Source organism: Xenopus tropicalis, chromosome 10 (genome assembly GCF_000004195.4).
Source record: "Xenopus tropicalis strain Nigerian chromosome 10, UCB_Xtro_10.0, whole genome shotgun sequence".
In the NCBI taxonomy this organism is placed as follows: Eukaryota; Metazoa; Chordata; class Amphibia; order Anura; family Pipidae; genus Xenopus; species Xenopus tropicalis.
The window spans coordinates 4951816-4972082 of NC_030686.2; the positions used below are offsets into that span (position 1 = coordinate 4951816).

The following is a 20267-nucleotide window of genomic DNA, read 5'->3' on the forward strand; positions in this document are numbered from 1 at the left end:
TGTAACCCCCATATCATATATGCACATAATGTAACTGTATAATATATAGGCACAGATATACCCCCCATCTTCCCCCAGCCCCCCCCCCCCACTGTCACAGTGTAACCCCCATATCATATATGCACATAATGTAACTGAATAATATATAGGCACAGATATACCCCCCATCTTTCCCCCAGCCCCCCCCCCCACTGTCACAGTGTAACCCCCATATCATATATGCACATAATGTAACTGTATAATATATAGGCACAGATATACCCCCCATCTTTCCCCCCCCCCCACTGTCACAGTGTAACCCCCATATCATATATGCACATAATGTAACTGAATAATATATAGGCACAGATATACCCCCCATCTTTCCCCCAGCCCCCCCCCCACTGTCACAGTGTAACCCCCATATCATATATGCACATAATGTAACTGTATAATATATAGGCACAGATATACCCCCCATCTTTCCCCCCCCGTCACATTCTGGAAATTTTCACCCACCCATGGGGCTAATAGCTGCATAGGCGACAAAAAACTCCCTACATGCACCTTATTAAATCGCCCTATAATAGTTTTGTGCCAATCCCAATACAATTATAGTTTTGTTGACGTACTTTTCCTTATCTCTCTGGCCCAGCTAATTAATCCAACTAATGAAACCACATTAGAGAGAACAGAACTTGTCCCGGCCTGACTGAGCGCTGCAGCTTCTGCAAACACTCACCAACACATAGCAACCAATCAACAGCGAGCTCCCTCTTGTATAGTGGAGTTAGAATAATGATAGCGAGCATCTGATTGGTCGCCATGGGTTTCAAGGCTAAGTTAATATGTACCATATAAATGGGGAAAACACACATTTATCTCCTTTTGTTCTCTTGCAGAATGGAGCGGTCCAGTCGCTAAACTTCCAATGTGTCAAGACAACTGAGGATTCTGGGAAATGCAGTGCAGAGACTCCTGTTCGTTGATTGCCCCCCCCCATGCATATTTAGGCACATTGGGAGAGGGGGACCTGTGGGCCCCGGGCGCACAGCAGGGATCGGTTGTGGGACAGCGGGACCTAGAACCGATCCCTCCTGGGCGCTCCGGGGCCCGCAGGTCCCCCTCTCCCAATGTGCCTAAGTTTCCGTGCTCAGGGGAGGGGGTTGGGTGGCCAACGGGTTGCCTGGGGGGTGGGGCCCAGCACCCCCCAATCTGACCCTATCCCCACATACACCCATGGAAACCCCTGAAACCCCCAAACATTGGTGCCTGTTCCCATCTAATAAGGAGCCTGTGGAACTGCAGCAATAACTCACAGTCGGATTGTTCCGTATAAGCAAACGCTCTTCCGAGCCAACGAAAGATAAGGTTCCCCAAATCTAATTTGATCTAGAAATTCACTTTAAAGCAAGTGTCCTGTTATTCGTTATCGGCACGTCTCATTGGCCGGGGACTTGGCCAATACCCAGATATTACAGTAGTTTCCTGCGCATTGACTTTGTTATATTAAATGGGGTTTTTTTGCAGCTCCCGATCTGTTTGCTGGATTATTATTTTATTATTATCAGTCCATGACCCCAGTGAACTTACAGTCTAAATAAAACCATGAACATCTAGGGACACTGCCATGATATTTATGGGGCACTTTTTATTTCTAAATGACACAGTTACACAGCAAATAATTCCCTCTGCCATTTAACCTTTTATTCTTCAACCAACAAATGTATTTGTAGCTGTAATATTGGTGTGTAGGCGCCATCTCAGTGCCTTGTGCCTGAGTCTGAGCTTTCAGCCAGCGCTACACATTAGAACTGCTTTCAGCTAACCTATTGTTTCTCCTACTCCCATGTACCTGGAGGAGTCCCAAGCCGGACTTGGATTTCTTACTATTGAGTGCTATTCTGATACCTACTGGGAGCTGCTATCTTGCTCCCTTCCCATTGTTCTGCTGATCGGCTGCTGGGGGTGAGGGGGGGGGATATCACTCCAACTTGCAGCGCAGCAGTAAAGTGTGCCTGAGTCTGAGCTTTCAGCCAGCGCTACACATTAGAACTGCTTTCAGCTAACCTATTGTTTATCCTACTCCCATGTAACTGGAGGAGTCCCAAGCCGGACTTGGATTTCTTACTATTGAGTGCTATTCTGATACCTACTGGGAGCTGCTATCTTGCTCCCTTCCCATTGTTCTGCTGATCGGCTGCTGGGGGGGGGGGGGATATCACTCCAACTTGCAGCGCAGCAGTAAAGTGTGCCTGAGTCTGAGCTTTCAGCCAGCGCTACACATTAGAACTGCTTTCAGCTAACCTATTGTTTCTCCTACTCCCATGTAACTGGAGGAGTCCCAAGCCGGACTTGGATTTCTTACTATTGAGTGCTATTCTGATACCTACTGGGAGCTGCTATCTTGCTCTCTTCCCATTGTTCTGCTGATCGGCTGCTGGGGGTGAGGGGGGTGATATCACTCCAACTTACAGCGCAGCAGTAAATTTAGTCTGAGCTTTCAGAAGGAGCCAGCGCTCCTATTGTTTCTCCTACTCCCATGTAACTGGAGGAGTCCCAAGCCGGACTTGGATTTCTTACTATTGAGTGCTATTCTGAATAAATCATGTTTTCCCATGACTATTTTTTTAACCTCAGTTCAACTACATTTCCCAGCAACCCCTGACAGGTGAAGGATATACACGCGACACACACTGGCTATAAATAACCTTGACACAAGCCCCTCCCAGTTGCAGAAGCGGAACCTATACATCTCCCTCCTCTACCCAAATCCTGGCATCATCGTTCCTGTCATTCCAATGGCGGCTCATCCCCCCCCCCCCACGTACAGATAATAAGGACGCAAGGTCTCTATGATGGGGGACTGTGCGCCAATAGCAGATACATATTATATATATATATTAATATTATGCTGGGGAGGCTCCAGTCTAGGAAGGAATGTGCTCATCTTTCCCTGCAATCAATCCTGTAGATATTTGGCAGGCCGATGCCGTTTCTCCATAGAAGTGCACTACGGATTCTGCTGGCGCAACAAAAAGCGAGGAGACGCAGCATATGCTCCTAATGGACCTTTTCTCAATGCAGATTTCGGCATGGGGGGGGGCAATGCAGTGACTGCATGGAGCAATTAGATTTTATTAGGAGGGGGGGGGGTGTAAGAATGGCACCTTGTGGCTCCATGTGTCTCATTATACCACCCCCACCCTAGGGTTGAACATTCCCAATCTCCCTCTGGATAGATCCATGTTTCCCAAAGCTTCCCCCCCATAAGCTGACAGTGAAGGATGAGCCTCTCTGCAGGGAGGGAGCCCCCGTTCGTTAGCGAAACCGCGTAATTAAGGGGAATATTGAGGCTTGGGAGCCCTCGGAGCAATAAGTGAGGGAAAGGCAGCGATGTCTCCCCTGCAATGGCGCATCCCATACAGATACATGTAGCGTTATTGTTAGGGAGATGCAGTGAAGCCGGGCAGCCCGGGCTCATACAGCGCAGTGTATAGTAAGGCAAGAATGCAGTGCCCCCCCTCCAGCTGCGCTCCACGATGCACTGGGAAGGTGCAATGCAGTGGGACACAGATGCTCCATGCAGAGAATAAACATTGCGCTAGTGCAGCTCTCTTCCCAATACTTCCATGGAATATTCTAAATAATAAGGTGCAGGCTGTCACCCCAAACTAACGGCCAATAGAACTACTGTTGGGTGCAGGTACAGGTATGGGACCCGTTATACAGAATGCTCGGGACCTGGGTTTTTCCAGATAAGGGGTCTTTCCGTAATTTAGATCTCCATACCTTGAGTCTGCTAAAAAAAATCAATAAAACATTAATTAACCCCAAAAGGATTGTTTTGCATCCAATAAGGATTATTTATATCTTAGTTGGGATCAAGTACAGGTACTGTTTTATTATTACAGAGAAAAGGGAATCATTTAACCATTAAATAAACCCAATAGGGCTGTTCTGCCCCAATAAGGGGTAATTATATCTTAGTTGGGATCAAGTACAGGTACTGTTTTATTATTACAGAGAAAAGGGAATCATTTAACCATTAAATAAACCCAATAGGGCTGTTCTGCCCCAATAAGGGGTAATTATATCTTAGTTGGGATCAAGTACAGGTACTGTTTTATTATTACAGAGAAAAGGGAATCATTTAACCATTAAATAAACCCAATAGGGCTGTTCTGCCCACAATAAGGGGTAATTATATCTTAGTTGGGATCAAGTACAGGTACTGTTTTATTATTACAGAGAAAAGGGAATCATTTAACCATTAAATAAACCCAATAGGGCTGTTCTGCCCCAATAAGGGGTAACTATATCTTAGTTGGGATCAAGTACAGGTACTGTTTTATTATTACAGAGAAAAGGGAATCATTTAACCATGAAATAAACCCAATAGGGCTGTTCTGCCCCCAATAAGGGGTAATTATATCTTAGTTGGGATCAAGTACAGGTACTGTTTTATTATTACAGAGAAAAGGGAATCATTTTTAAAAATTAGAATTATTTGCTTATAATGGAGTCTATGGGAGATGACCTTTCCGTAACTCTGAACTTTCTAGATAACTGGTTTCCAGATAAGGGATCCCATACCTGTTATACAGATAGCTAGAATCTCAGCCATAAAGCAGGGCAGGACTGCTGCTTACAATGGGGGGATCAGATAGGATCTGTGCCACTGTGACAGAATGCTCTGTTATACAGATAGCTAGAATCTCAGCCATAAAGCAGGGCAGGACTGCTGCTTACAATGGGGGGGATCAGATAGGATCTGTGCCACTGTGACAGAATGCTCTGTTATACAGATAGCTAGAATCTCAGCCATAAAGCAGGGCAGGACTGCTGCTTACAATGGGGGGATCAGATAGGATCTGTGCCACTGTGACAGAATGCTCTGTTATACAGATAGCTAGAATCTCAGCCATAAAGCAGGGCAGGACTGCTGCTTACAATGGGGGGGGGGGATAGGATCTGTGCCACTGTGACAGAATGCTCTGTTATACAGATAGCTAGAATCTCAGCCATAAAGCAGGGCAGGACTGCTGCTTACAATGGGGGGGGGGGATAGGATCTGTGCCACTGTGACAGAATGCTCTGTTATACAGATAGCTAGAATCTCAGCCATAAAGCAGGGCAGGACTGCTGCTTACAATGGGGGGGGATCAGATAGGATCTGTGCCACTGTGACAGAATGCTCTGTTATACAGATAGCTAGAATCTCAGCCATAAAGCAGGGCAGGACTGCTGCTTACAATGGGGGGGGATCAGATAGGATCTGTGCCACTGTGACAGAATGCTCTGTTATACAGATAGCTAGAATCTCAGCCATAAAGCAGGGCAGGACTGCTGCTTACAATGGGGGGGGATCAGATAGGGTCTGTGCCACTGTGACAGAATGCTCTGTTATACAGATAGCTAGAATCTCAGCCATAAAGCAGGGCAGGACTGCTGCTTACAATGGGGGGATCAGATAGGATCTGTGCCACTGTGACAGAATGCTCTGTTATACAGATAGCTAGAATCTCAGCCATAAAGCAGGGCAGGACTGCTGCATGGGCTTATGATCCATTTGGAAGGAACATTGTGCCCATATAATGCCAATGGAGATTACAATGTAGACAGATTCTCAGTTCCCAGGAGAGAGCAGCACACAGTGTATATTAGAAATACATTCGCTGCAGAACTACACAAAATCGAATACAGAGACTAATAATAATACTATGAAATAACCAACAAGTAAAAAGGAGGGAATAAAAATTCTAATGACGAAAAATATCCCTAAAGTAGTTAAGGGGTTAAGCAGAAAAACAGCATCTCTGGGGATTGTTACTCATCTCTTGTATTAAGTGGGACTTATTCTATTATTCACTCACGTCCTCCACTCAAATCTCCAGGGATAAGCAGGACATTATATCTCATTAGAGATCTGTGGGCTGTTCCTGCTGAATTGTGCTTAGTACAGGGGAATCCCTATGTGCCATAGTTTTATGGTATCTCTCTGTACAGGCTATGGGCAAACTTAGGGGGCTGTTCCTGCTGAATTGTGCTTAGTACAGGGGAATCCCTATGTGCCATAGTTTTATGGTATCTCTCTGTACAGGCTATGAGCAAACTTAGGGGGCTGTTCCTGCTGAATTGTGCTTAGTACAGGGGAATCCCTATGTGCCATAGTTTTATGGTATCTCTCTGTACAGGCTATGAGCAAACTTAGGGGGCTGTTCCTGCTTAATTGTGCTTAGTACAGGGGAATCCCTATGTGCCATAGTTTTATGGTATCTCTCTGTACAGGCTATGAGCAAACTTAGGGGGCTGTTCCTGCTGAATTGTGCTTAGTACAGGGGAATCCCTATGTGCCATAGTTTTATGGTATCTCTCTGTACAGGCTATGGGCAAACTTAGGGGGCTGTTCCTGCTGAATTGTGCTTAGTACAGGGGAATCCCTATGCAGGCTCCTTTCCCCAGTATAACAGTCAGGGCATTACACAGGGTCCCTCCTCTCTATAAATAACTGAACCCTCAGTCGGTGAATATGCTGATGTCGCTATTTATGCAGAAAACTTACAATCTATCTTCTGTCTAAGTGGTTACAAGGGGGTTAGTTACACAGACTGGGGCTCGACATGTTGCAGGAACATATGCAGGGGAAGTGCTGCGAGATGTGGATTCCATACTGTGTATTATTAGATGTGATCTAAAGCAACGCATGGTATGGGAGATCCACTATGGTCTAATTAGCAAATCTAAGGGCAAGTCAGTAGGTATGAAATAAATCAAAGCTGATAGGGAGGGAGTAAATCAGCCACTGGGACTGGCCCATCTCATTCATAGGGTGCTGGGCTTGCACAGATAGGATTGGGGGGCCCAGTCTGAAGGCCAGTTATGGGGGGATTTGGGGTGAGTGCTTATTGTGCCCTGGGTACCCCTGGAACTATAGCGGGGTGACTGTTACCCCAATGTTTCTATATATCTGTAACCTTGTTATGGGCTAAGGGGGCCCAGCCTGAAGGCCAGTTAGGGGGGGATTTGGGGTGAGTGCTTATTTGTGCCCTGGGTACCCCTGGAACTATAGCGGGTGACTGTTACCCCAATGTTTCTATATATCTGTAACCTTGTTATGGGCTAAGGGGGCCCAGCCTGAAGGCCAGTTAGGGGGGGATTTGGGGTGAGTGCTTATTTGTGCCCTGGGTACCCCTGGAACTATAGCGGGGTGACTGTTACCCCAATGTTTCTATATATCTGTAACCTTGTTATGGGCTAAGGGGGCCCAGCCTGAAGGCCAGTTAGGGGGGGATTTGGGGTGAGTGCTTATTTGTGCCCTGGGTACCCCTGGAACTATAGCAGGGTGACTGTTACCCCAATGTTTCTATATATCTGTAACCTTGTTATGGGCTAAGGGGGCCCAGCCTGAAGGCCAGTTAGGGGGGGATTTGGGGTGAGTGCTTATTTGTGCCCTGGGTACCCCTGGAACTATAGCGGGGTGACTGTTACCCCAATGTTTCTATATATCTGTAACCTTGTTATGGGCTAAGGGGGCCCAGCCTGAAGGCCAGTTAGGGGGGGATTTGGGGAGACCTAAGCACTCCCATTTACATAGACCTATCGGATAAAGCTTACAGAGTTTTTACCTTCTTTAACTTTATTTATAAAGCGCTACAAGGACACACAGCACTATACAATCTTACAATGTACAATAGTACACACAGGGCGGGACACGTATTCTAATAAATAAAATGATTTTGTATAGATACACGGATCAAGTGGCATGAGGTATGAGACGCAGTAAGATGGAGGACCCTGTCCCATAGAGCTTACAATCTAAGTGATTAATATGTGCAGAAAAAAGCAGAAAAAGTTGTTGTGCAGAGCATGGTGTGGGGGTTCAATAGGAACCCGAAGGGAACCCTGGATTTATTGGGTGGACAATTATGGAGGGGAGGTTTCCTTGTGCCCAAATGACTGGTCGGTGCAATATGGACGCCACGCAATACAACGGATTGTGCTGCATTCGAGAGCTCACATTGGCTGCATTGCCTTCGCCCCCCATTCACCCCCCCCCCACTTCAGCATTTTGTGCAAATCAGCTCATTTCATTCACACTAATCTTTTACCCGAGACATTTGAAAGACTTGTGGGCTCTTCATCCTCCCACAGGGGCTGAGCACAAACAACAGGAGACCCACGGCCAAGAGTTCTAAATATCAGAGCCGATATAAATTCTGCCTTGTACCGACTCCAGCGGGAACGCTCCGCAGCACTGCTGCTAACCGCTGCAAGAGAAATGGGGCTTGGGAGATAAGCAAAATGGCAACCGGGGAATGATCGGAGGCAAATGGGACTCCATGGAGGGGTTTCCATGCCCAGCAAGGGAACAATGGCAGAAATACTGTTCGCTATAAAGCAGCAACTTTCTTGCTTCTCATCCATAAACCTTCGGAGTCCCGGGGGTGTCACGGGCGTAGCCAGCAGCGCCGCCGCCAGAAAGGAGGGATCGGTGTATTTTAGAAGAAAATGCCAGGAAGTTCTGACCCACATTCAATAAAATGTACATAATTTGGATTATGGCACTAAACCAAAAAGTATCAAGTATGATCTGGGGATTGTGCCACAGGGGAGCCCATTGGGAGATACCCTGGTATCCTGGCACCCCAGTCCCACCCAGAGAAGGGTCAACCATTAGGGCACTGGAACCAACGAGGTTATAATGAGGTGGCCCAAAACAAGTCACAATAAGATGGCGCATCCTCCACCAATCCATACCAGGAGCCCTTCTCCCACTGAAACAACTAATGTACACGGCAAGGGGGTGCCCCCATGGTATGGGGAGAATGGGTTGAGGTTATAGACGAACATTATGTCGACACCCCTCTGAGAATATGACCCCCCCCCCCTCCACCAGGAACCCCAAAATCCCCACTCTGAGTAAGGAGTCTCCGATTGATTAATATTGGTGCATTTGATCTTAGACACAGGAAACATGTTTGTAAAACCAATGCCTTATTGTTTATTGTTGGATTTATGTTAGAAATGCAAAATAAAAACCTTTAAAAAAAATTGCAAAATAAACGCCCTAATACAAACAATTCTGGGGCTGCCCCCCTCCCACACCCATAGGGGCCCAAAGCATAACTTGATGGTGAGATATAAGGAAAAAGGTGATTTGCTCTCTTACACTCTTATGAAAGCTTACAGGGGCAAGGAGTCTGTGACTCAGGCAGTGGGTGGGACTAGAACACACTGATGAAAGCTTACAAGGGGAGGGGCAAGGAATCTGTGACTCAGGCAGTGGGTGGGACTAGAACACACTGATGAAAGCTTACAAGGGGAGGGGCAAGGAGTCTGTGACTCAGGCAGTGGGTGGGACTAGAACACACTGATGAAAGCTTACAAGGGGAGGGGCAAGGAGTCTGTGACTCAGGCAGTGGGTGGGACTAGAACACACTGATGAAAGCTTACAAGGGGAGGGGCAAGGAATCTGTGACTCAGGCAGTGGGTGGGACTAGAACACACTGATGAAAGCTTACAAGGGGAGGGGCAAGGAATCTGTGACTCAGGCAGTGGGTGGGACTAGAATACACTGATGAAAGCTTACGGGGGAGGGGCAAGGAGTCTGTGACTCAGGCAGTGGGTGGGACTAGAACACACTGATGAAAGCTTACAGGGGGAGGGGCAAGGAGTCTGTGACTCAGGCAGTGGGTGGGACTAGAACACACTGATGAAAGCTTACAGGGGGAGGGGCAAGGAGTCTGTGACTCAGGCAGTGGGTGGGACTAGAACACACTGATGAAAGCTTACAGGGGGAGGGGCAAGGAGTCTGTGACTCAGGCAGTGGGTGGAACTAGAACACACTGATGAAAGCTTACAGGGGGAGGGGCAAGGAGTCTGTGACTCAGGCAGTGGGTGGGACTAGAACACACTGATGAAAGCTTACAGGGGGAGGGGCAAGGAGTCTGTGACTCAGGCAGTGGGTGGAACTAGAACACACTGATGAAAGCTTACAGGGGGCGGGGCAAGGAGTCTGTGACTCAGGCAGTGGGTGGGACTAGAATACACTGATGAAAGCTTACAGGGGGAGGTGATTTATAAACCACCAATATTACACACATACACAAACACAGAATAATTGTGCTCTGAATGACATTAAATTAACACTTTACAGTCACACGCGGGAAACCCTCCCCAGCAGTTGCACCCCTTTGTCAGCGATCCCCACTCATGGGGCAGGTTTGATTTTTCCGTCGGATCGGGGACCGCATTGGCTCAGTGATGCAACCCCCGAACCGACAGCGCCTAGGGCCAAATGATGGATGCAGTTTATTACACCCCCATAAGTTAGATGGAGAGCAGGGCAGAATAACAGCATTAGGGCAAAAAGGCAGAAGTAAAACTTAATATCATCATTGCTCAACCTGCAGCCCTGTGTTATTGTTGGATGTATAGTTGTAGTTCAACAACAGCTGAAGCGTCAGACCTACTACAGGTATTGGACCCCCTTATTCGGAAACCCATTATCCAGAAAGTTCCAAATTATGGAAAGCCTGTCTCCCATAGACTCCATTTTAATCAAATAATTCACATTTTTAAAAATGGTTTCCTTTTTCTCTGTAATAATAAAACAGTACCTGTACTTGATCCCAACTAAGATATAATTACCCCTTATTGGGGGCAGAACAGCCCTATTGGGTTTATTTAATGGTTAAATGATTCCCTTTTCTCTGTAATAATAAAACAGTACCTGTACTTGATCCCAACTAAGATATAATTACCCCTTATTGGGGCAGAACAGCCCTATTGGGTTTATTTCATGGTTAAATGATTCCCTTTTCTCTGTAATAATAAAACAGTACCTGTACTTGATCCCAACTAAGATATAATTACCCCTTATTGGGGCAGAACAGCCCTATTGGGTTTATTTAATGGTTAAATGATTCCCTTTTCTCTGTAATAATAAAACAGTACCTGTACTTGATCCCAACTAAGATATAATTACCCCTTATTGGGGGCAGAACAGCCCTATTGGGTTTATTTAATGGTTAAATGATTCCCTTTTCTCTGTAATAATAAAACAGTACCTGTACTTGATCCCAACTAAGATATAATTACCCCTTATTGGGGGCAGAACAGCCCTATTGGGTTTAAATACTGTTTAAATAATTATCTGGAAAACCCCAGGTCCCGAGCATTCTGGATAATGGGTCCCATACCTGTACTATAAGTAATGGGACGCTGCAGAGTCACTTTTGCCCCCGGACCCACCAATGCCCCAAATCAGGGTATAGGAGCCAGGTTCCAGCACTGGAAGAGTTAAAGAGAGTCCCCAGGACTCGGCGAGAGGAACATCGGGTTATCAGTGGCCTTTCGCACTGCCAGGCTGCCCATACATAGCACATAGAGCCATAGTGTAGCCGAGGGGAGACATCTCTTTATTTGGCCGGCCTAAAAATAACCCAACAACAAGGGGAGGAATAAAGGGCAAGTGTGGCGCAGGCAGGGCCAGTAGTGAATGGGCAGAGAGACGGAAGGATCCGGCCGCAGCTGGCAGGTTATTTTTGCCTCGGTTTTACTAAATATGGTCAGGGAGGGAAATGGCACGAGAAGAGGCCACTTGCCCGTGTCTCACACGCTGGGCTGGGTATATAAGGACTTGAAATGTGAATTCCTTTCCTGACCCCCCTTTTTTTATTTTTTTTTTTATTCTCTTTTTGCTACTGGACATGCCAGCCCCACCCCCTTTAATTCCCATCATGCTTAGCCGAGACTTTCACTGTTTTTCCCAGGTCAACTTGCCTCTTTATGTCATTGGGGATTTGCTAATTATAAGAATGAAGAGTGATTGTGGCAACGGTTGTAATGGAGGTGCCATAACGGAACCACAAAATGTTACTCGCAAGTAAGTTGGTTGGATATAACCTATGGTTTAGGGTTACAGATATATAGAAACAGTCATCCTGCTATAGTTCCAGGGGTACCCAGGGCACAAATAAGCACTCACCCCAAATCCCCCCCTAACTGGCCTTCAGGCTGGGCCCCCTTAGCCCATAACAAGGTTACAGATATATAGAAACATTGGGGTAACAGTCACCCCGCTATAGTTCCAGGGGTACCCAGGGCACAAATAAGCACTCACCCCAAATCCCCCCTAACTGGCCTTCAGGCTGGGCCCCCTTAGCCCATAACAAGGTTACAGATATATAGAAACATTGGGGTAACAGTCACCCCGCTATAGTTCCAGGGGTACCCAGGGCACAAATAAGCACTCACCCCAAATCTCCCCCCTAACTGGCCTTCAGGCTGGGCCCCCTTAGCCCATAACAAGGTTACAGATATATAGAAACATTGGGGTAACAGTCACCCCGCTATAGTTCCAGGGGTACCCAGGGCACAAATTAGCACTCACCCCAAATCCCCCCCTAACTGGCCTTCAGGCTGGGCCCCCTTAGCCCATAACAAGGTTACAGATATATAGAAACATTGGGGTAACAGTCACCCCGCTATAGTTCCAGGGGTACCCAGGGCACAAATAAGCACTCACCCCAAATCCCCCCCTAACTGGCCTTCAGGCTGGGCCCCCTTAGCCCATAACAAGGTTACAGATATATAGAACCATTGGGGTAACAGTCACCCCGCTATAGTTCCAGGGGTACCCAGGTTCCTACAGCAATAGCTTTAGGGATCTGACCCAAAGGACAGTCAGGATGAGGTTCTGGAAGCCCAGGCTGAAGGTCAGTTTGGGTAAGTTATGGTTATTTGCTGTGATTGACGTTATTAGATCTAAGACTAAAATGACCAATTCAGTGTATTTTCATTTATCTATAACCTTTTTATAAATGAATGAGGGACCTGATTAAACTCTGGGGCTCAAACTGTAGAAGAGTGAATACGGCAGCCTTACACTGTAACCTACAGCTAAACCCGGCTTTGCCCGCACCTCGGATGCAGTTAGGCAAGTCTAATGCACATATCACGGCTGGCCGGTCACATTACACTCTATAGGCCGTGTAAGTGCTGCACATCGTTGGAGCATACGGCGGCACAACTAGATCCCGAGCTCCTTACCTGCTCTAAATAAAAAAAAAAAAGATAAAACAGCAGTGATCCAAATGCAAATGGGAGACCCTGAGGCTACAATGCACTTTCCAATGGCAGAAGGAGCACAGACTGCAGAGCATATAAATATCCCCAAACCCCCAGCGCGGCCCGTGGCCCCCGGAGTCCTTTGAATGCTGCCTCTATTTCATGGCCCCCTATAAGTGCCACTCCCAGGCCGGAGTGAGCTCTCCATCCCTAGGCCCCCTGTCCCATCCCCGGCACGGCTCCATCCCCGGGGAAGATGCACAAAGCATTGGGTTGTGCGGAGGTGCCCAAGTGCGAGTGTGTGTATATAGGAGTGTGAGTGTCTGGGGAGGTGGAGAAGCAAATGAGGAGGTGGGGGATTTTTTTCCTCTCCAAGTGTGCACTAATACCATTCCAAGGCCTGCTCTCCCTTCCCTTCCTGCATTAGAGATTGGCTCTGGGAGAGGGGAAGGCGTTTGCAGCATAATATTACCTTGTGATTCTATGACCCTCCTCTATGCATCCCTAACTCTCAAAAGCTGATTCAGCTTTCAGCTTGTGCTCTGGTGACTCCAATGCTGCAACCGACTCTTCTGGCTGGGTATGTTCTCTCTCTCTCACCCTTCCTATGCTTGTCTGCTATGGTGCTGCTGCCTGCACCGGCTGCCATGGCGCTCTCTCCCTAATGCAGCACCCTACCTGCTCCATTCAAACTTAGCTGGGAGACTTTAAACGAGCGCATCCTATGCAAGTGCATGCGTTGTTTTGGGGGGGGGGGGGTCGGAAATGCATCAATGCATTAACGCATCTATAGGGATTGTTTTTGATTTGTGCAGGGAAAAAAAAATTGCTTAGTGCAGAATTCTGCAGAGCCGGCAATTAAACCGGAGGCAGTAGGGCTGAGAGCGTACAAGTTTGACATGTAATCGTTCAGCCGGCGTAACCTGTTCGCTGCCGGCGGAGGCCTTGCATGCCAATACGCAGCCGCGTCCTTCCTCCGGCCGGCCGGCCGGGAATGGGTTAAGGAGGCTTTAGTAGAGAATCATTAGGGCAGGCAATATTGCAGGGGGGCTGCACAGAACAGTGCACTCATTTAATCAGCAGCCAGAGCTACTATATGGGAATAGTCCCCGTGCCGACGCACACCGGGGCTCTATGGTCTGTGCTGCCAGTATAGAGCTGCTCTGTTCCAGCCGCTTCCCTGCCCACCCCTGTCTCTTGGGCACATTTTATTGCAAAATATTCCATTTCTTATATCTGGAAGTTGTATAGAAAAAAACCGCCGAGTGCCGTGTCAGAATGACATAGCTTCATATCCCCTTACACGTGTGTTATCTCAACGTGTAGTACAGAAATGCCAGTAATGGGGTCTTCACTGGAGCTGGGAGAGAAATTAAATTAAATACGAGGTGGGGGGGGGGGGGTGCCGGGGCCTGGCTGCTCAGCACCTACTATCTACACCCCATTTTATTTTATACTGAGGATTGATGGATTTGCTATGGATCTTTATACTATGTACCCGGTACGCTATTAATTAATATAAATCACTTAGTCCTGGTACAATGGACTGGACTGTACACTGGTTTCCCCTTGTAAGGTGCAAAGGACCCCGGGGTTCTGCTTATTACATAACCCCCTCTCCCTGCCTTTTTATTGGCTGCAACTAAATCCCCAAAATCATTTTTACTCTCTAAAAGAGAACTTTTTGTTTTCCAGTTTGCAAATCATTTATTTACCCCTGTCCCCATTTACACCCCGCCGGCGAGTGGAAATGGTTCCTCGCCCCCTACTGTGGCAGGGGAACCGGTGTAGTGGGGTGAGAGGGTCTCTGGTTAGGGGTAAGGGGGGGGAAGCTGTTTAAAGGTTTTGGGTCAAGGTTTATACTTATTATTATTTATATTATTTATAGGGCATTTATTCATTCCCATATAACAGGCATTTACACCAGGGGCTGCCCTGGCAGAGCATGGAAGCACCGCAACCCTTCCGAAGCTGCATGACTGCATGCCCCAACCAATAGCAGCATTCGGCAGAACAAGTGATTTAACCCTGCCATTGCCAGTAAGACTGCAAGGGGGGGCAGAGAAGGACATTACTGTTGGCACACAGAATACACAGGGTTACGCTATAGGCTGCTATCAGTAAGAATGACCCCTATAACCTGCCTGGCTTGGGAACTGTTCCGGTGCCTCCAGGCGTCACGGGGACCCCCATATAAACAACCTGCCCTTATTTCAGAATTCGTTTTTGGGGATCAGAAAAGCCGCAACTGACACATGGCGCACCCCGTAAAACCTCTAAACTGGATGTGTAGCTGAATCTCACACTTCTAATAACCACTCGAGAGTTTCTTCCCACTATGACCTACACTGAGAACTCTCGCAGGGGTCGTGATGGCGCGGCGACCTTCCCCTACTGCCGACCCCAAACCCAATACGCAATGTGCCAACCCACGCTGTGAGCCCAATGTTCTTTATCTAGGTTTCTAAATATAATTTATAAATAATAACATTTATAATATTTAAATGTATAATATATAATATATATTATATTTAAGTATAATATACATATATGTGGTTCATATATTATTTAGGTTTATACATATAGTTTGGTTTATACATAGAATTTAGGTGTATATATATTCTGGATAACAGGTCCCATACCTGTGTGTGTGTGTGTGTGTACACACACACACACACACACACACACACACACAGGTATGGGACCTGTTATCCAGAATGCTCAGGACCAGGGGGTTTTCCAGATAAGGGGTCTTTCCATAATTTGGATCTCCGTACCTTAAGTCTACTAAATAATCATTGAAACATAAATTAACCCCAATAGGACTGTTCTGCCCCCAAAAAGGGGTAATTATATCTTAGTTGGGATCAAGTACAGGTACTGTTTTATTATTACAGAGAAAGGGAATCATTTAACCATGAAATAAACCCAATAGGGCTGTTCTGCCCCAATAAGGGGTAATTATATCTTAGTTGGGATCAAGTACAGGTACTGTTTTATTATTACAGAGAAAAGGGAATCATTTAACCATGAAATAAACCCAATAGGGCTGTTCTGCCCCCAATAAGGGGTAATTATATCTTAGTTGGGATCAAGTACAGGTACTGTTTTATTATTACAGAGAAAAGGGAATCATTTAACCATGAAATAAACCCAATAGGGCTGTTCTGCCCCAATAAGGGGTAATTATATCTTAGTTGGGATCAAGTACAGGTACTGTTTTATTATTACAGAGAAAAGGGAATCATTTAACCATGAAATAAACCCAATAGGGCTGTTCTGCCCCAATAAGGGGTAATTATATCTTAGTTGGGATCAAGTACAGGTACTGTTTTATTATTACAGAGAAAAGGGAATCATTTAACCATGAAATAAACCCAATAGGGCTGTTCTGCCCCAATAAGGGGTAATTATATCTTAGTTGGGATCAAGTACAGGTACTGTTTTATTATTACAGATTATATATATATATATGTGTGTGTGTGTGTGTGTTTGTGTGGTTCATATATTATTTAGGTTTATAAATATAGTCTCAGTTAATACATAGAAGTTAGGATTATACATATAGCTTTTAGCCACAAATCAATGGAGCTGTAATGTACAAAATGCACTTGATCGCCTGGTCTACTGACTGCAACTATGGAGCCCTGCGGATTTATAGGATTAACCTCTAGTACACACGGGGTACAGCTATAAGTGATACGTTTCAGCTCAGGCCGTTGGTGCTTATAGTATCAGAAGAAGCGGTGGGTAGGGGGGCTTCATTGCATAAAAGAGACCCTCTCGTTACTGCAGCACCGTCAGTAGGATACGGAGGGGAGACTACAAGCTGACAGCAGTGCAGTTAAAGGTCGAGGTGTGAGCATTTAGCCCAGGAAAATTCAATAAAACATAGTACAAGTATGGGATCCCTTATCCGGAAACCCGTTATCCAGAAAGCTCTGAATTACGGAAAGCTTGTCTCCCATAGACTCCATTTTAATCAAAAAATTCAGAATTTTAAAACTGATTTCCCTTTTCTCTGTAATAATAAAACAGTACCTGTACTTGATCCCAACTAAGATATAATTACCCCTTATTGGGGGCAGAACAGCCCTATTGGGTTTATTAAATGGTTAAATGATTCCCTTTTCTCTGTAATAATAAAACAGTACCTGTACTTGATCCCAACTAAGATATAATTACCCCTTATTGGGGGCAGAACAGCCCTATTGGGTTTATTAAATGGTTAAATGATTCCCTTTTCTCTGTAATAATAAAACAGTACCTGTACTTGATCCCAACTAAGATATAATTACCCCTTATTGGGGCAGAACAGCCCTATTGGGTTTATTTCATGGTTAAATGATTCCCTTTTCTCTGTAATAATAAAACAGTACCTGTACTTGATCCCAACTAAGATATAATTACCCCTTATTGGGGGCAGAACAGCCCTATTGGGTTTATTAAATGGTTAAATGATTCCCTTTTCTCTGTAATAATAAAACAGTACCTGTACTTGATCCCAACTAAGATATAATTACCCCTTATTGGGGGCAGAACAGCCCTATTGGGTTTATTAAATGGTTAAATGATTCCCTTTTCTCTGTAATAATAAAACAGTACCTGTACTTGATCCCAACTAAGATATAATTACCCCTTATTGGGGCAGAACAGCCCTATTGGGTTTATTTCATGGTTAAATGATTCCCTTTTCTCTGTAATAATAAAACAGTACCTGTACTTGATCCCAACTAAGATATAATTACCCCTTATTGGGGGCAGAACAGCCCTATTGGGTTTATTAAATGGTTAAATGATTCCCTTTTCTCTGTAATAATAAAACAGTACCTGTACTTGATCCCAACTAAGATATAATTACCCCTTATTGGGGGCAGAACAGCCCTATTGGGTTTATTTCATGGTTAAATGATTTCCTTTTCTCTGTAATAATAAAACAGTACCTGTACTTGATCCCAACTAAGATATAATTACCCCTTATTGGGGCAGAACAGCCCTATTGGGTTTATTTCATGGTTAAATGATTCCCTTTTCTATGTAATAATAAAACAGTACCTGTACTTGATCCCAACTAAGATATAATTAATCCTTATTGGATGCAAAACAATCCAATGGGGTTTAATTAATGTTTTATTGATTTTTTAGTAGATTTAAGGTACGGAGATCCAAATTAAGGAAAGACCCCTTATCCGGAATACCCTTGGTCCCGAGCATTCTGGATAAGGGGTCCTATACCTGTATTGTAATTGGTACAATTGATACAGCTGCCCTTGCCTAGGGTTATTACACAACTACCCCTAATCATTTAGAGCATAACCAGTTAACCAGTCCTTATTACAGGGCCACATGTATAGACCTTGTCCTCCAACAAAATGATTATTTCTGCAATTCTTTATATTGAGATTTAAATAGAAAATCCCAGTGCCGCTTGACCCCGACACACAGCATGAACCCCCGGTTGATTTCTATTGCTTACAATGAAAATATTCCCAAAACCTTGTATAAAAAAAATCCCTTCAGATCGCCGTCTCAGTTGCTGAAATAGGGCTTTTCTCTACGGCAAAAGGCAATTGCACCAATCGCATTGGTCACGCTTTGCACGCTTTAGTAAATTTACTTAAATCGCCTTTAACGGGTTCATTAGGGAAAAAAAAAAAAAGCAGAAATGCTCATTAAGAGCAAAGCGGCCATTGCTGGTCTGTCTGTAAATTGCTATTGATCTGATGGTGTGTGCAACGTAGGTGGGAGGAGATGAGGCAGGTAAGTTGCCCGGCGGAGAATCCCATTACGGCGCTGCTGAGTGAGCACTCCGCGCCACGGTGACCCCTCTCACTGTGCCTAAATCCAGCCCATAATAGCCTTCCATTCACTGTGATCATCACTTTCCCCCGTGGCTCTCAATCTACATTGTTTGTGGAGCTTTAAAGCTCAGGGTGGCTGCAAAAGTGACAGCAGGGAAAGAGACAGAGAGGGGGTGAGAGACCTCCAGGCACGGGGCCCTCTGTCCTGCCTCTTCTCCGGGGCTGCCCTGATTTCTCTCTCATTTCAGATACCCGGGATATGCCCCGCGCTGCCCTGGGAAACATTAATGGGCACTGCCAGTAAGCGAGTTGGGAAATGGGACGTCGCCGGGCACAAGTGGAGCCACAGAGGTAAGAGGAATTTTCCCCTTGTTCCCGGCTTGTTGTTGTGCTGCTAACGAATTCTGTCTCTTCTGCTCTAATGTCTTTAACCCCTTGTGGACTGACTGCCAGCTAACACTTTTCCGCCCCCCCCAAACATGAGCGCGCTGGCTGCCCAAAACGCTGCCAACAGAATCCTTTGCCTGCAGAACTAACCATTCCTTTTCATTTTATTTTGGGGGTACAGTGTGACGTGAATCCCCCACTGATCTTAGTTGATCTCAAGTCATTTTGTGCTGCTATGGGGTTTTTGGGATATGAATATCTCTATATTACCCTTAGGGACAGTGATTAAAAGCAGAATGATAAGGTATTGGGGGCCGTATGAAAGTGCATGAACCTTGAAATAACATATATATATATATATTGAGTTATAGCTGCATGGAGCCATAGTGTAGGAGCAGTTATGCATGTCAGTGCCATATATATCATGTATCAGTTCTGTATATTTAGTTGCCTGTATATGTGCCTGATCTCTGCTTCATATAATACACACTCTATTACACGGCTGTCAAACCTGAAACTATTAAGCGACCCCCCAAAAGCCGAGGGCCCACAAGAGCCCAGATCGCTGACTCAGCGCCTAACACAGCTTAATATCAACGGTTTCCTACTACCCAGCATACATATCCCCCGCTATGGGAAATAATATCCGTAGCTATGAAACTGTTCTGCATTTACTACTACGCAGCCTTATAAATAGACCAGACGCTGCATAGAAATGGAATTAATCCCTATACCTAAATATAGCACAATACACTATGCCTATTTTTGATGTTTTCAATCAGTCCCTTATTATATTACCCCTATTATACCAACCTATAGAGCGACTACGGTTGCAACTAAACATGAGGTCTATCGCTGCTTCTTCCCTTACACCTGTATTATATACAGCCACAGACTTTCATGCAACTTTACAGAAAGCAGCTGTATTCCCCATATTCCCATATAACTGCTTTACTATATCTACATGATAAAGCCCTTACCCATAGTAACATACTGTAAATAGCCGTAGCCTCCCATAGCCCCGCA

General features: G+C 45.5%; 1 protein-coding gene and 2 long non-coding RNA genes across 4 annotated transcripts in view; 2 read left to right on the forward strand and 1 right to left on the reverse strand.

The window, feature by feature from the left end:
- The window catches only part of LOC116408023, a 176080-nt gene extending 174567 nt beyond the window's left edge, over window positions 1-1513 (forward strand). Inside the window, exon 3 of the long non-coding RNA XR_004220676.1 lies at window positions 882-1513. This is a non-coding gene — a long non-coding RNA (uncharacterized LOC116408023). The remainder of the gene's footprint in view (window positions 1-881) is intronic.
- gata5 (GATA binding protein 5) overlaps window positions 1-20267 on the reverse strand; it is a 153022-nt gene that overhangs the window by 75407 nt on the left and 57348 nt on the right. The gene's annotated exons all lie outside the window — the stretch shown is intronic.
- The window catches only part of LOC116408022, a 54452-nt gene continuing 47668 nt past the window's right edge, over window positions 13484-20267 (forward strand). The window contains exons 1-2 of the long non-coding RNA XR_004220675.1: window positions 13484-13633; window positions 19103-19205. This is a non-coding gene — a long non-coding RNA (uncharacterized LOC116408022). The remainder of the gene's footprint in view (window positions 13634-19102; window positions 19206-20267) is intronic.